The 17968-nt window shown below is 41.5% G+C and overlaps 1 long non-coding RNA gene and 1 other non-coding gene across 2 annotated transcripts; one reads left to right on the top strand and one right to left on the bottom strand.

Moving 5' to 3' along the window:
* Positions 1-2302: 2302 nt before the first annotated feature.
* trnas-aga lies at positions 2303-2384 on the top strand. Its single transcript has one exon. It is a non-coding gene; the product is annotated as a tRNA-Ser (tRNA).
* A 7847-nt stretch (positions 2385-10231) lies between these two features.
* LOC117820572 lies at positions 10232-12473 on the bottom strand. Its single transcript, XR_004632776.1, has 3 exons — positions 12344-12473; positions 11983-12245; positions 10232-10277 (listed from the first exon to the last, which is right to left on the bottom strand). It is a non-coding gene; the product is annotated as an uncharacterized LOC117820572 (long non-coding RNA).
* Between the last annotated feature and the right edge of the window lie 5495 nt (positions 12474-17968).

The raw sequence follows: 17968 nt of genomic DNA, 5'->3' as shown, positions 1-17968 counted from the left end.
GCAGCTGGAAGCGGGTGAGCTATTGAAGGAGGGAGAGGAGAGTTAAACAACTGCTGTGATTGCTTTATAGTCTTCCTGTCTGAACTTTCGCTAGAGCTACATATAAATACATAATTTAAAATACAAGTTCCCAAATATTTGATAGATAAATAGATGTTCAATATTGTCTACAAGGGTAAGTTAAAATATAAAGTACAGGAGATATAAACTGCCCTGTGTTTACCTAAGGAAAACTAATGTCTTCTACTGATTCTCTGTGTGTTTGTTTGTCTGTGTGTGCATGTGTGCTAATGCCTTCATGTTTTTACCCTGGCACATACTAGGCAAAAGTCTTGCCAGAAGGACCAAGGAAAGTACTAGTTCACCACAAGGAAGAAGCCGGCCTCCAGAAAGTGGAAGGCTGTCACGTCATGAATATGACATCTTTCCCCTGCAGCTGTAGATATAATAAGGTAAGTGATCATGATTTGCCATCACATTAAATATACATAATAAACATCATCCATTAGCTTTTCCAGTTGGCAGTTTTAAATAGAGAAACTCAAAATCATCTCACAGTTGTGCTTGTGTATCATATTTGTTGGTAACTAAATAAAAAAAGTATATTTTAAAACTTAAGAGAAAAGTTGAAACTTTGTATCACAATCAGCTGAACAAACTGGTTCATCCCAACACCAGCAAACACAGGTAGCTCTCACAGGAGCTCTCAAGGTGAGGAATGCAGCCAAAGAAGCAGGTTCAGATCAGCTCACACGCAGCAGACAGCCCACGCCACACAGTGCAGCTCAAGCAGTCAGAGTCCAGGGCAGATAAATTGTGCTCACTGTACAGAGTTTATAAGCTCTGAACATTTCTCTTAACATTTGTCTTACTTTAATGCAGAAGAAGTTTTAAACAGGTAGAAAGAAGTCAATGGTGCAGCAGGGCTACTCAATCATATTGAAGAGGGCCATGTTGTACTACAACATCCTCAACCACACAATATTGATTATTGTGTTGTTTGTTGTCTCATTTGTTGAGTTTTGTGTGATGTGTTGTACTTGTTATTATTTGTTTGATGTTTGCGCCTCCTCCCAAAAGCTTTAGAAGCTTACCTGAGGCGTCCTTTTCACGCGTCTTTCTTTTATTAGAGTTGATTTGTTGGATTGGTTTGATTATTGACGTTACAAGAAAATCAAAATCAAATGAAGATAAAACAAACCACAACAACAGCCTTCTCTACTGCCACAAGAACATCCTCCTTCCCTTCATCAGCCTATAATCCACACCTCCCCCAATGACCTCCACCCTCTCCTCTTGCCACATCTACAAAAGTTGTCGCCCTGATGCAGCCTGAGGTGGATTGGGTTTATCAATCTATCAATCAATCTTTATTTGTGTAGCGCCAAATCACAACAAACGTTATCTCAAGACTCTTTTACAAACAGAGCAGGTTTAGACCACTCTATGTCAAATTATGAACAGAGACCCAACACCAAGACAGGATAAGACTCAGTCTGACCCCACCTTAATCCACCATGAGCATTGCACCTCACAGTATTTAGCTAGTTACAGCGGAGAGGACAAACTTCCTTTAGCAGGTAGAAACCTCGAGCAGAACCAGACTCATGTTAGACAGACATCTGCCATGACCGAGTTCGGTCTGGAAAGACGGATAGAGGAGAATAAGAGAGAGAGGGAGTGGTAATAGTGATGAGACAAGTAGTAGAAGCTGGAGTCTGGAACGTCCACAGCAGGAGGACGTCTACGGCAGCTCAGAGGAACCTACAAGACAAGGGAGCTCAGGGACTCCAGAAAGGTCTATGGTTAGTAACTTGAGATTAGATAATTGTTCCTGATGGTTATCAAGCCGGCTAACTGGGAATGGTTTGCCCGGCGTCTGTACGATCCCACAGTATAACTGAGGCAACAGTTATCCCCAAACTGGTTTCATCCATTCCATCCACCAAAGCCAACCTTTGCACCACCTGACCATGAATGACTTTAGGCAGCGGATGTTTATTTGGGCACAGATGCACATGAAGGATATTTCAATGAAGTGCCATCAGTGCAACACCAAGATTCACCTATCTGAGATCTACACAAAGGAACAGGAAGTCATTGACCTTGAGTCCAGATGCTATTTTATATATTTGGTGGGGATTATCCACAATGCGTTAAAGCTAGGGTTGGCAGTCACGGAAAACTAGGATGAATTTAAATGCAGCATGTCCTCAGGTCTCCATCTAATGCCCACATAGCATCAGAAACAAATGCAGATCAATAGCTTTGAGTTCACGCTGTAATCTATTCAATGACAGCAGTTGTCGTGGCCGAGTGGTTAAGGCGATGGACTAGAAATCCATTGGGGTCTCCCCGCGCAGGTTCGAATCCTGCCGACAACGTGACTCCTTTTCTGGAGAAGGAGACTCAGGTCAGACACAGAGACCTGCAGGTGAAGCTAAAGGCACACAGGATTTAGTACTGTACTGTGGTGCTATCAGGTCAATGTGAATCTACAATGAGTATGTACAGTCATGGCCAAAAGTTTTGAGAATTACATTAATTTTCACAAAGTCTGCTGCTTCAGTTTTTATAATGGCAATTTGCATATACTCCAGAATGTTATGAGGAGTGATCAGCTCAACTGCAATTAATTGCAAAGTCCCTCTTTGCCTTGAAAATGAACTTTATCACCAAAAACACATTTCCACTGCATTTCAGCCCTGCCACAAAAGGACCAGCTAACATCATTTCAATGACACACAGGTGTCACACACATTAACACAGGTGTGGGTGTTGATGAGGACAAGGCTGGCGATCAATCTGTCATGATTGAGTGACTGGACACTTTAAAAGGAAGATGGTGCATGACACCATTGTTCCTCATCTGTTAGCCATGGTTACCTGCAAGGAAACACGTGCAGCCATCATTGCATTGCACAAAAAGGGCCTAACAGGGAAGTTTATAGCAGCGAGTAAGATTGCACCTCAGTCAACCGTCTATCGAATTATCAAGAACTTCAAGGAGAGAGGTTCAATTGTTGTCAAACAGGCTCCAGGGCGCCCAAGAAAGTCCAGCAAGCGCCAGGACCGTCTCCTGAAGGTGTTACAGCTGCGGGATCGGGCCACCACCAGTGCAGAGCTTGCTCAGGAATGGCAGCAGGCAGGTGTGAGTGCATCTGCACGCACAGTGAGGCGAAGACTTTTGGAGGAAGGCCTGGTGTCAAGGAGGGCAGCAAAGAAGCCACTTCTCTCCAGTAAAAACATCAGGGACAGACTGATATTCTGCAGAATGTACAGGGACTGGACTGCTGAGGACTGGGGTAAAGTCATTTTCTCTGATGAATCCCCTTTCCCATTGTTTTGGGCATCTGGAGGAAGGCTTGTTCGGAGAAGACGAGGTGAGCGCTACCATCAGTCCTGTCTCTTGCCAACAGTGAAGCATCCTGAGACCATTCATGTGTGGGGTTGCTTTTCGGTCAAGGGAGTGGGCTCTCTCACAATCTTGCCTAAAAACACAGCCATGAATAAAGAATGGTACCAGAACGTCCTCCGAGAGCAACTTCTCCCAACCATCCAAGGGCAGTTTGGTGATGAAGAATGCCTTTTCCAGCATGATGGAGCACCTTGCCATAAAGCAAAAGTCATAACAAAATGGCTCGGGGAACAAAAGATTAAGATTTTGGGCCCTTGGCCAGGAAACTCCCCAGACCTTAATCCCATAGAGGCGGGTGGACAATCAAAAACCCACAAATTCTGACAAACTCCAAGCATTGATTATGCAAGAATGGACTGCCATCAGTCAGGATTTGGTCCAGAAGTTGATTGACAGCATGCCAGGGAGAATTGCAGAGGTCTTGAAAAAGAAGGGTCAACATTGCAAATATTGACTTATTGCATGAATTCTGTGTAATTCTCAATAAAAGCTTTTGATACTTATGAAATGCTTCTAATTGAATTTCATTATACCATAGAAACATCTGACAAAAACACCTAAAAACCCTGAAGCAGCAGACTTTGTGAAAATGTAATATTTGTGTCATTCTCAAAACTTTTGGCCATGACTGTACACTGATCTTTCAGCACATGAAAATAGTTTAAAGTTTTCATTAAGTTTTTCCCAAGCTCATACAACCCTGAAGAAAATCAGCAGAGTGTAATTTATCAATTCCTTTTCAGTTCAGCAGTTTATGGACAGTGCTGTAACATTATATATTAGTTTAAGATTACAGGACACAGATTAATCATATTTTAAATTTTAAGGTCCTAACATGTCAAGGGATTAAAACGTCATGCGGGAAGTCAGTCAGGTGCAGGTGAGCGGCCTGTGCTCAGCGACGTACAAACAAATGCACAGGTGAGATCAAGCAAATCAATGTGATGATATTTAATGAACTTTCTCCTTTGATTAGATCCAGGGTCATCTGCATGAGATGAATATGTCACATGGCAGGATTTTAAAACTCGACTCATTTAAAAAGGTACTTGCAAACTTTTGTGCACCTTTAAAAAATGTTGCTTTTATGGAGTAACACAGTCATTTATTTTTGTTTTGAATGGATCCCAAAGAAAGTCACGGGTGGCATTGCAGACACAGCTATGTGGAAGACAAACATCAGTACCAAACGTGGCCAGGTGCTTGACTGTGTGTGAACTACTGGTGAGGGAGCTTGTGCCAGGGCATTGTCAAGCGTTACCAGGATGCTGGAGAGCCGGAACCAGATGCCTTTTATGTTGACAGAGACTGCTGGAGTGAGTCAGGTGTGTGGCCTTCACAATGTGTGCGTAGTAATGTATCATTTGCGACACGCAAAAAAGTAACAATTTACACAAATACACCTAACTTAATCTACTTTTACTGCAAACCCAAATAAAGCTTTATGAGGCACCGTGTTCTTTTATAACTCACTTATATTGTACTTTGGAGCCTTCAGTGAGCTGTCAATCATCTTTAAAATACATTTTGTTTTCAATGTATTTATTAAGAAAAATAAGATCTCCACGAAGCATCCCATAAACATTTAACTTTTCATTTGACAATTTTCCACAGGCCTGACTGCTCAGCCTGCAGTCTCATCAGGTGAATTACTTGTTCCTTGTCAGCACGCAAAACCGTCTTCATCAGAGAAAGATGAACAACAGAGCTAGAACTAATCCCCATCCTCAACCCTCCCAAGTAGTGCCACCTGACATTGCAAGTACAAAGTTTAATTGATTATTTCAGCTCTGCAGAAAGGAGTCAGTGGGTGCCAAATCTTTTCAAATGTGTTCCTTTTTAAGACTAAATCTAATTCTCTTTAAATGAAGTCTTTCCGTCAACTCATTTATCACAGTTTAATAGGACGTGCTTCTTTCTTCTTTAAGACATAGGAGGAGCTTTTTTTGGGTGAGAAGCCTATAAAACAGAAGGCATTGTTGCACGACTTGGACATTGTTCAGCCCTTCTGATACCCTGAAGATGATAAGTACTGGATAAGGTTTGATCTCAACCCCCAGAATCTTTGAAAAATAAATCAAGATTCTATCCAGAAATTCTGCAACGGTGTTTCCATTAAGTTGCACTTAAAGCTGGGGTTGGTAATCAGATCTAGATCCACTTTTTGTTCTACTGGTTAAAATGATCTTTATGTCTCGATGGTAATCAATCAGTGGTGTAGTCTACTTTTTTGCAGTGGGTATACTGTCATACTTGTGCTCATCCATCCTAGAGCGACACATCGTGGAGCGACACCTCATGAATTTTTTAATTTCCCCTTGGGAATCAATAAAGTATCTATCTATCTATCTATCTATCTATCTATCTATCTATCTATCTATCTATCTATCTATCTATCTATCTATCTATCCATCTATCTATCTGAACACACCATCACACTCACTAATGCATAGAGTATGCATTATTTTGAGATTGGCTATGTGTCATCAACATGTCAATGTATTATAAGCATTTTTATGTACCTTTTAACTGCCAGTGGCATTAATCAAAATAATGAGCAATGATGATAAAATCTTCAAGGATTGATTAACTGATTTTTTTTTTTTTTTTAATCTCAACATATAAAGTAATGCAAAATAAATATTTTCACATCATGACCCACACATCATATTTCACACTAAAAACATCTTTGTTTCACAGATCACAAGTATCACACAATAATCATTTTAAACATATTTACTCTTCATTTCATTAGAAAAAAGTATGAACAACATAGTACAGAAAACACATGGAAATCTTTGTAGAGTGCCATCAAGACCTACACAAATGGGAACACTTCTACAGTAGGTAGTCTACAGGACTTTCCAGACATTTTTATTCTCAGGCATCTGAGGTGTGCATGGCCTCCTTGTTTGAGTGGCAGAGCGATGGGTTCTCAGCCATGTTTTTACATACTTCCTTGGCTCAAAAAGTGTTACAGGGGGCCCATTGATGCTGATCATCATCAAATGACTTACATTTGACAACAACAGTGTAGATCTCTTGTCTGTGCATATATTGTTCATGAGACTGAAGCCCCTTTCACACTCAGCAGTGCTGCAGGGGATGGTTTGCATGCACTGCATGAGTGGCTTTAGGTTTTCAGGCTCACTGTCTGGGTGCTCAAGGAAATCTCTCATACCATTAACTGCTTGCTCCTCACCAAGATTGAATCGCCTGCGGAGTCTTTTCACTTGTGCCTCACCATGCCGAATGCCAGGGCTTGATGGCCAGTTGCCTGTATCCAGAACACTGAGATCGTGAAGCATTTCACCATCAAATGACAGGCGCTTCTCCAGATTGTTAATCAGACTTTGTAGGAATTGTTTAGCATCTATTGGTCTGAGCTTTCCATTTGACTCTAAGGGAACAGAGCCTAAATGTCCCAACGTTTGCGCAGTCAGTGCCTCCTCTAGTTTCTCTCCTGGACTATCTTTGAACGATGCCAGCACTCTTATGGTTCGCTTTAGAAGCTGGTCTGCTCTCAGGAGTGTGAGAGAATGGGCCTGGAGTTGCTGAGACAGGTTTCCAAGTTCACTTAGTGCATCATACATAAGTCCCAGGTCACAAAGGAATTCTTTGCTTTGCATTCGACATGCCAGGCCTCTGTAAGTTTGTCTCTCTTTGCTGCTTCTTGTTGGGTCTCCTGCAGCATTTTCAAAATGTCTGTTTAGTGCCTCATATGATGTCCACACAGCCTTTACAGAACAGAAACTGCTGGCCACCCATCTCGTATTTAAAACTCTGCCTATTTTCAGCACTTGCGAGCCCAGTTCTTTTGCTGCTTCTAGAAGCTCCCGTGAATTTTTGTTGGACTGACTGTAGAGATTGTGGATCTTCTCTAGAAACACTTTGAAGTGATTGACTGCCTGAACCTCATCCACAGCATCAGATACAGCCAGTTCCAAATGGTGGTTCATGCAATGCCATGTGAAGAGGTTAGGGTACCTTGCGGTGAGCCTGGTTGCCACACCAGAGTTCTTGCCTAACATGACACTGGCTCCATCAGAAACAAATGAGACCCAGTTCTTTTGAAGCCACTCTTCAGTGAAGCCTGCAGTGTCCAAACAGTTCAGCAGAGCCTCTTCTATATCCACTGCTCTTTGGCTCTCCAGCTCAACCAGCTCCAGGAACAAAAATTCAGGAGTACCTCCATCCACTGAGGCTTTCAAGTTAACAATCATTGCAGATTTGTGGCTGAGAGATGTAGCTTCGTCAATGAGAACAGACAACTTGCTTGAACACGTCACAATACTCTGGACTATCTTCTCCTGCATCTCTTTTGCTATGTGTTCTACAATTTTTGTTGAACTGTACCTCGAGTGCAGATTAGTGCCCATGTTGGCACCATTTTTTTCCTGAAGTTCAATGAGACTCTCATGATCAGTAAAGGGTTGACTCATCTTCGCAAGATAGTATGCTGTTCTGAATACAGAATCTGTCTCTGCAAACACAGTCTCTGACAAGGCTTTCACCATATTTCCGACTAAATCCTGTTCACCCTTCTCAATGAGCTCCTGGGCTATTTTGTGTGCTCTGGATACCTCATGTCGTCTAATCTTGTTTCTCAAAGAGGCCAGAGATGTTGATCTGCTTGAACCCGAGGCCTGGATCTTAAACTGCACCCACTCCTCAGACATGGACACTCGTTCTTCTGTGAGGACAGCAGTTGATTTTGTAGAGTTGCAAAGAGCACAACCTGGAAACAAAACAAGACCACAACAAATTAGCATAAAACAAGTTTTTACCAATAACATCTGCAGAAAAGAGCCAAGATTTACCCAAACTAATTTAAAAAACTGTTACAATACCTACATCATGACTTACAAATGCATGAAAAGCAGATAAAAGGAGAATAGCTTTTACTTGATGACTGACAGCTAACGTTATCGGTAATTTGATTGTGCATATGTTTTAAATTGACACACTTTTAACATGACCATGAATTTAATCTCATTTGCATAGTCAGCAACTATAAATTTCTGTTGTTTAGATCAGCTTTGCATGTATCCTGACATTTACCTAACTTTCTTTCCCTCCACTCCAACCAAGGATGCCTGTTTTTAAATTCCCTAGCCTGGCTTTCAGACCACAAGGCTGGCCAGGAACCCTCATCTGTGTCATCATCTGAAACAAGGAAATAATTTAAACATTGTGTTCTGTTTATCACAACACACACACACACACACACACACACACACACATACACACACACACACACACACACACACACACACACACACACAACACTTTCATCCCTTCACACATCCCATGTATATCGTAACGACACCAATTATCGATTCTTTAGTTCGAAAATTCTAAAACAACAACGTTTTTTAATACCTCAAAATAACATTTTAAAAATGAACCTTACATTTTTCAGTATCCATAGGCGTGTAGATTTGAACAAAAAATGGTTTGGTTCTTACCGGGGATATTACCTCCTGAAATATCCGATTTTGTTTACCACTCTCGGAGTTAGTGCTGGCCTCTCTATGTGCTGGCCTGGTGGTTCACCTATTTTCGCCCCTTCACACTGTACATCAATGGTTAGACCGAGAATTCTCGTCGCTAATCAAAATTTAACTGGAGCTGGCAAGGTCAAATGCATCTCTAGTGTCTGTGTGTGCAGTTGAAACCTATGTTCTGGCACGGCGACGTTGACGAATCACGGCCTCACCCTCACAGTTTTCAGGTTCCTGGAACTCCATAACTGTTTGCTCATGTTGAACAGGCCCAGATGGTAGGTCCTGGGCCTTTAGGAGGGATTCCTCTGCCAAATGCACCTGTTGAGGAAGCTGCACCACTGGAAGCAATGAATCACGGTCGGTTCTCTTCTGCCGATCCTGCAGCCTAGAGGGAAAAAATCAGAATAGCACATTGTTTTTCAGTCTTTTTTCAGTTTTTGGACTTTATTTCCTATTAATATACAGTGCTTAACAAATTTACTAGACCACCATCCACTGTAAGGTTTATGTCACAGCTGCCCTAAATTAACAGCATTGGTAAAACATAAAGTGTTCTCACAGTGTGGTCAAGTACGCTTTGGAGTCAAATGCCGAGCCTGGTACTTACAAAATACACCAAGGAAGAGGCAGGAAATAAAAGTAAACTGAAGCAGATTTCAGACACCTCAAGATTTTAAGTACTGGAGACAGAAGGAAGACCACTGCTGATCTTCAGGCAGAAATAAATGCTTCTAAACAGAGTCTGAGAAAGTCTCCAGAATGACCATAAGCTGACGGAACAAGGCTTAAAGGCAGACTAGCTGCTAAGAAGCCATTATTGAGGCCTGTAAACATCCAGAAACGCCTCAGATTTACCATTATTATCATGTTGTTGTTATTGATATTATGTGTGAAAAAAGGACTGTTTATTTGTTTCAGTTTGTTATTTGCCAAATAACTAACAGTAACATTTTTAGTTTTAAACAAGTTTTTTAAAAAAAGATTTCTAAAATGTTGATGTTTTCTCGATTTTATGACAGGTGGTGTAATACATTTGTTAAGCACTGTATGTTTTCATATTAAGCAAATGTATGAAGCTGTAAAAATGAACTCACCAGGATGACACTGTGGTGTTGTTTATGGTCACTAGTGAAAGGTTGCTGTTGTCCAGTATTTCTTTGCAGTCCTCAATTAGCTGTTTGATATGACAGTAAGTCATGACAATTGACTGAGGTATTGGAAATGTTTTCCCTTTGTTGTCCTTTGGCCTATTTCTGGCTTCCCTGTACTCTTTGAAGAGTCTGAGTGCAACACACTCAGAAATCCTGTTATAATCAGGTCTGAGGGCAGCCTGGCCATGAACCATGACCAATCTGCGAATAGATGACAAGATGACATTATCCGCATTATATGTGTACTGAAAACACATGTACCGTCATGGCCAAAAGTTTTGAGAATGACACAACTATTAATTTTCACAAAGTCTGCTGCTTCAGTTTTTATAATGGCAATTTGCATATACTCCAGAATGTTATGAGGAGTGATCAGCTCAACTGCAATTAATTGCAAAGTCCCTCTTTGCCTTGAAAATGAACTTTATCACCAAAAACACATTTCCACTGCATTTCAGCCCTGCCACAAAAGGACCAGCTAACATAATTTCAATGACACACAGGTGTCACACACATTAACACAGGTGTGGGTGTTGATGAGGACAAGGCTGGCGATCAATCTGTCATGATTGAGTGACTGGACACTTTAAAAGGAAGATGGTGCATGACACCATTGTTCCTCATCTGTTAGCCATGGTTACCTGCAAGGAACACGTGCAGCCATCATTGCATTGCACAAAAAGGGCCTAACAGGGAAGTTTATAGCAGCGAGTAAGATTGCACCTCAGTCAACCGTCTATCGAATTATCAAGAACTTCAAGGAGAGAGGTTCCATTGTTGCCAAACAGGCTCCAGGGCGTCCAAGAAAGTCCAGCAAGCGCCAGGACCGTCTCCTGAAGGTGTTACAGCTGCGGGATCGGGCCACCACCAGTGCAGAGCTTGCTCAGGAATGGCAGCAGGCAGGTGTGAGTGCATCTGCACGCACAGTAAGGAGAAGACTTTTGGAGGAAGGCCTGGTGTCAAGGAGGGCAGCAAAGAAGCCACTTCTCTCCAGTAAAAACATCAGGGACAGACTGATATTCTGCAGAAGGTACAGGGACTGGACTGCTGAGGACTGGGGTAAAGTCATTTTCTCTGATGAATCCCCTTTCCGATTGTTTGGGGCATCTGGAGGAAGGCTTGTTCGGAGAAGACGAGGTGAGCGCTACCATCAGTCCTGTCTCTTGCCAACAGTGAAGCATCCTGAGACCATTCATGTGTGGGGTTGCTTTTCAGTCAAGGGAGTGGGCTCTCTCACAATCTTGCCTAAAAACACAGCCATGAATAAAGAATGGTACCAGAACGTCCTCCGAGAGCAACTTCTCCCAACCATCCAAGGGCAGTTTGGTGATGAAGAATGCCTTTTCCAGCATGATGGAGCACCTTGCCATAAAGCAAAAGTCACAACAAAATGGCTCGGGGAACAAAACATTAAGATTTTGGGCCCTTAGCCAGGAAACTCCCCAGATCTTAATCCCACTGAGAACTTGTGGTCAATCCTCAAGAGGCGGGTGGACAATCAAAAACCCACAAATTCTGACAAACTCCAAGCATTGATTATGCAAGAATGGACTGCCATCAGTCAGGAAGTGGTCCAGAAGTTGATTGACAGCATGCCAGGGAGAATTGCAGAGGTCTTGAAAAAGAAGGCTCAACACTGCAAATATTGACTTATTGCATGAATTCTGTGTAATTCTCAATAAAAGCTTTTGATACTTATGAAATGCTTCTAATTGTATTTCATTATACCATAGAAACATCTGACAAAAACACCTAAAAACCCTGAAGCAGCAGACTTTGTGAAAATGCAATATTTGTGTCATTCTCAAAACTTTTGGCCATGACTGTACATGCATATACCTGTCTACTGCAAACACATGCACACACACCCATACAAGAATATTACAAGTATATTATTTATAGATACCTCTCTGCTGCTTGCTGGCCTGGAGCAGAGCCACTGCGCTTCCTTGAAGCTCTCCATGGCCCTGGCAAGGTCTTTTTCTTGCTTTTCAGAGAGTATTTGGTTGGGGACTTGTCAATGGGATCCAGGCAGGCGTACAGTCTCAATATCTCTGCTATTTCAGAGTTTGACAGAGATGTTATTGTGCGGTTGAGGCTGACAAGGTACTTTGCCAAGGCATCGACTGCCTCCCATCCGGGAACTCCCCTTGCATCACACCGACTATCCTGTCACATGAAATAAAAACAAAACCATTCTTATAGCTAATTTAAGAGAAACTGTGAATGAACAAGCATTTGTAATGGTCAGACATTAGTCACTTTACCTGAGTCTCTTCTGGAGTTGAAGGTGGAGTTGAAGTGATAGGCCCACAGTCTTCCAATGGGGAGCTGACAGGACTGTGAGACACATCACTTTCAAGTGTAGATTCCTAAAGGAAGTATTTCTAAACAATGAGAGGGGTACAATGAGATTGATAAACTTTGTTGTTCCCATGTTACACAAAATAATTGTTGATTTTAAAGGTGGAGTAGGACCTCCAGAGCTAAATCCTGTACAGAAGGCTGACAGCAACTGGGGGATGCCAAAGAAGAGAACAAGGAGGCCGGATGATCCACGGCAACATATTTACCTTCAACAGCCATTATTTTTATTTCTGTAATAAATACATTTTCTAATAAAAGTTAATGTAAAACAACTCTTTGATATTGCAATTATTTGTTTATAATGTTGTATGTTACTTGATATGGATTTAAATTATTTTGTGATTTGAAGAGAGAAGGCCAGATTAAATTTAAAGATTTATTTAACAAATGTATACACAGCACACTCAAGTATTTTTTTACATGAAGATAAAATATATACAAAGGAACTAAAGGGTCACCATACAAGTATTGTATGTAATCATGTCATAGTTTCATTCACTCTCCACTGAAACCTTTATACTGTCCATGTGGAAGGGTCACGGATTTTCCAGATACAGCAACAAGGTATTACTCCTCTATGACCTGCACCAAGTGCTCCATGCTGCCAGACAACAACCTGTCAGTGCAGCATGGCGGAACTTTCTGTTGCTGTCCCCAGGATCTGGAGCTCGTCCCCGGTCGTTGCTCTCCCTCTCCAGTCCCTCCAGGAAGTTGCGATTTCGCGATTGCAACTATCAACGCAAATTCAACCAATCAGCGCGATTTCTGCGCGGCCTTGCAATTTTTTACAATCACCGCAACTTTCCCGCAAAATTTGACCAATCACCTTAACCTCAGCCCCTTTACGTCATCAGTTTCGTCATCAATTTCACTTGTTAGCGGTTTACAAGATGAAGACATGTCCGACTCGAAAAGATACCATTTACCAACAAATATTTCAAAGTTCGTGCAAGTCAGTTTCCTAATGTTTTACATGAAAGCGGGGGTAAACTATTTTGCACAGCGTGCAATATCGTGGTGGAGCATCGACGTAAGTCCTCACTTGATCGGCACTTCTCAACGGCGAAACACGCACAGAGCATGGGGGAAAAGAGGGGACAGCAGGCAAGACAAGTGACGATGACAGAAGCTGTTGCCTCCAGGTCTGTCGCAAGTGCTGAAAGGAACAAGGTGAGTTGGTTTAAATTGCACGTTTAATAGGAAACGTTATTTAAGAATCTATAAATAACAACCTTGTTTAAGTGTGCTTGTCTGTGTGCTTCTCAAACGATGTGTGTGTGACCTAGACGGCCGCCGGCAGCCACGAATAGCTCTTGTTTTTAAATGTTTAATAACGTTTGAACCGCTAACCCTATCAACAAGCTTTAAAAACTCAGTTACAGCGGACATTCTCAGCTTTCCATTGATACCACAGTTGTCTCCTTTTCATATTCAGCGGCTGCGTGGTGACTGTGATGACGACATCAAATTGTGCAGCATTGATTTGTCAAGAAACCCACGTAGTTTCTTCCTCTGAGCCAATTGGCAATGGTTGTAGATGCTTAGTCCCACCCCTGTGTATCGATTGGTTCAAAATGTAAATGTCCAGGATGTGTTTAGATGGCAACCATCTACTCCACCAATAAACTTGTTTTTTGGGGGAAATTTGAATGTAAAGAGCGGAAAACAAGACGGAGAATCTGTATACACATCCAGCCGGCAAAATCCAACAGATTTGCACATTATTTGAACTCAACACAAAACAAAACAAACATGACAACACGAAGGTACACAACAGAAGAGGCACTATGTCTAATTTTATCAAATGACCAGCTTGGCGATTTTGCCAGTCATCTGATTCTGACGCAGACACAGCTGGGGCAGAGAGGAGGAGTGCAGCAGCTGCATCGATCCTTTCCAGGAGATATATAGTATATGTGTTTCTGTAATTTATGTGTATAGTTGGTGAAGATCATCTGCACTTTCTAATAATTTTTACTAAATAATTAACATCTCTCTCATTATGTTCATAGTTAGTGAAAATTATTTGCAATTTGTTTATTTGCACTAAGTATATTTCAATTCTTTTATGAAGACAGTTTCCACTATTTGTTACCATGTTTGCATTTATTCATGATCAGAATGTATTTATCTGAAAAGTCACTTTTGCTTCTGTGTCCTACATGATAATAACATCTGTACTTACTCTCAGACCTTTTTTACACACATCTACAGGGTCAGTAAATGATATAGAGGAATACACCTGCTTTTTCCACTAAAAACGCCAAAGATAATAGTGTAATAAATGGCTGTAACTTGCTTAGTAAAGGTTTGATAGTGACAAATTCATTTGGAAGTCTAATACACCTAGGTACAACTTTCTATCAAAACAAAACTTCCTGATGTTTTGTCTGAGTTCACAAAACAAATGTAAAACTGGTACTTTAAATGCAGTACAATGAAAGATATGGTTCTCCTGACTCAAATGATGTATGCACTTGATGCTGAGTGCTTCAATAGGTTAGAAAAACAAAATAAATACAGGAGAGTCTGTGGCCCCCAAAAATGGTCTAGGTCTTTAAGGGAACTGAAAAGTCTTCGATAAAATGGTTTAAAATCGTGTTGTTTAGAGTAATATAGTATATGTGGAATAAAAACTGACAGCATGTAATTTTTTAAAGAGACACTGACTGTATGTTTTTATTTTAATGTGTGTGTGTGTGTGTGTGTGTGTGTGTGTGTGTGTGTGTGTGTTTTAATTATGTTGGCAACTGAACTTTATTAGGTCTATAATTACTTCCTGAAATATTTATTTTTCCCTAAGATTTGTGAGGATTGGGTTGCCACTTGCACTGCAATCAACATGCCACTATCAAAAAGTGACCATCCTGCTATGAGGAGGTTCCTGAGGGAAAAGGTGATCAACGGAGGAGCCATTCCTGGATTCCACCAGCTTCAAGAAAAGTACTTGCAGTTTATCAGAAAGAAAAGGAGGCACTCAAAAATCATCTTGCCCAAAAGCCTGTTGCAGTTATATTTGACGAGACTCCAGATGTAGAGGGGAGATGTGTGCTAAACATCCTCATCGCTCCCCTGGAAAAAGATGACTCTGGGAGGATCCTGGCCTACCTAGCAGACACTGTCTTCCTAGCGGAGTGCAACCATTCTACTGTCTCTGTCTCTGTTGTCAAATGTCTGCAAGAATATGGCATTGCCAACGAGAATGTAATCGTGTTTGACACAGACAATGCAGCGTACATGAAGAAGGCATACAAAGCAGCATTGCAGTCTTTATACCCAAACTCACTGCATGTTACATGCATGGCCCACATAATGAACCTCATCGGCGGTGCTTTCCGCAGACCTTTCGACCAGCTGAATTCTTTCATGCTCAGCTTTTCGCAGATGTTTTACCAAGCTGGCTCCCGCAAAAGAAGATACCTTGAGTTCATGACAAAGAACGTCCAAGCAGGAAGGAAGGCATCCATGGCTCCAAATCCATGTGCTACACGCTGGAACTCCTGGTTCACTGCAGTGCAGTACCATTCAGAGCAACTTTGGACTTTACAAGGAGTTCATAGAGATGGAGATAAATGTAAGGCCAGTTTCCAGCTATCATAACAAAGTATCTTAAATGCCTGGCATACATAATACTTACATTCTTCTTCACCCTCCCTCACTCTATCTTGTGAACTAATACATATTTAACAAGTCATTTTTAAAAGAGACAGTTTACATCAGTGCTTTTGTGATTTGTTTTGGTGAGCTGTAATGAAACATTTGACTAATTTTGTTGTTCTATTTTACAGACATGTGGCAAAAGCGCTCCACAATCTGTGGAGAGACTCCATGAAATGCTGCAAAATGCTGACATGGCTCAAAGTCTGCAGGTCCAGATCCGCCTCATGGCAGACAAGTGTAAAGTTGTTCTTCAGCTTCTAGAGATCTTTCAGAGCAGACGCCCAATGACCACCAAGATTTTTGACTACCTCGAGGATCTGCAGATTAACTTTGCAGCGAACAAAAAACTACAGTATGAAGCCTGTGCTCAGTACTTTGAGGGGCTAGACCTCTCTTTTGCCATCAAGACACACATCCTCAATACAGTGGAGCAGGCATACCACAATGCAGAGGAGAAGCTAAGCAAGTACATGTCGGATGGACAACCAGCCATATACTTCCTCCAAGAAGTCAGGGTGTTTGACCCACGTCACACTGCATTTATGGATGACAGTGTTTCTAGCTACAAACACATTCCAGGCTTCAGCGCTGTCCCTCAAGATGAGTTGGAGGCCTACTTCATCCGCCTGGGTCCAGCAGCGCTCAGAGCTGCGGTGTCTGGGGTGGTTGATCTGGATGTGTTTTGGGATGGGCTGCAGGAGAGACTTCCCGTGCTCAGTATGTTGGCCAAAAGATACAAAGATGTCATCATAAACTCTGCAGATGCTGAACGAAGCAACAGCATTTACAAGCTAGTATTGTCTAGCCGAAGGAGATCAACTACCAACAACAACCTCAAAGCGTTGGTCTTCTTGTACCACAACCAACGTCTCACCAGTGGGGCTTTTGAAAGGGATGAAATGGAGGAAGATGTGGAGGAAGATGTAGAGGATGACATGGAGGACATTTAGACAGTTCAATCTGTGTGATGCACTTACATGCCCTCATCATTTCTGGTTGTTTCTGTAATGTTTTTTTTATGAGTGAAGTTACAGGTTCTCAGAAAACAACACATATTGCATTGTTTGACGTATCAGTATAACTGAAAGACTTTGTTACGATGAGCAGCTGTTGACCAAAGGTCTGAGACATTTTTTGTTATTTGTTCCATATGGTTTGAATTGCAGGTATGAGTTTAAGATAAATGTATGGGTACCTGGCTTAAGCTGTTCAGAATATGAAGTTAAAAGGATATGCACTAATGGGTTTGCACTTTTTTTTGATGAAACCCTTTTAGTTTTAAAAAGCTGTATTGTATTTATTTACAATGTATTTTTTTCTTATACAACAGTGTTGTTATTTGCTCATTTGTGATGTTACCTGTGCACAAATAAAGTATATTTTGCCAAAATAGTTGAAATCTCAAGCATTTTTTGGTAAGGCTACCAACAACACTACAAACAACAATAATTTAGCACATTTACTTGCCCCTGAGATGTTATTTGGGAAAAAAGCTTTAAAAAAAAATTCGCAACTTTCACTGCAATTTTTTCAAAAAGCTGTCGCAAATTCAGTGATTTTAGGCCGCAACAATCACAAAAAAATCCCGCGAAATCCTGGAGGGACTGCCTCTCGCTCGAATGGCTCTGCCTTGCACTCGACCCCGGTCTCGTCCTCTCCGACCTGAGGTGCTTGGCTCAGGATCGTAATCAGCAGTCATCATGAGAGCTCTAACAAGCACAAAAAACAGTCAATATGTTGTAGTTCCAACACGAAAATGAAGACTGTCAACAATGGTGAATGCTAATAAATATATAGGCACTGTAGCCGTCTAGTAACTAAACATCATGACATGCTAAATCAAAATAAACATGGCTAGCCGGAGT

Source organism: Notolabrus celidotus, chromosome 10 (assembly GCF_009762535.1).
Source record: "Notolabrus celidotus isolate fNotCel1 chromosome 10, fNotCel1.pri, whole genome shotgun sequence".
Lineage (NCBI taxonomy): Eukaryota > Metazoa > Chordata > Actinopteri > Labriformes > Labridae > Notolabrus > Notolabrus celidotus.
Note: the sequence above shows the minus strand (reverse complement) of the source record. Positions and strands in the feature narration are given on the sequence as shown.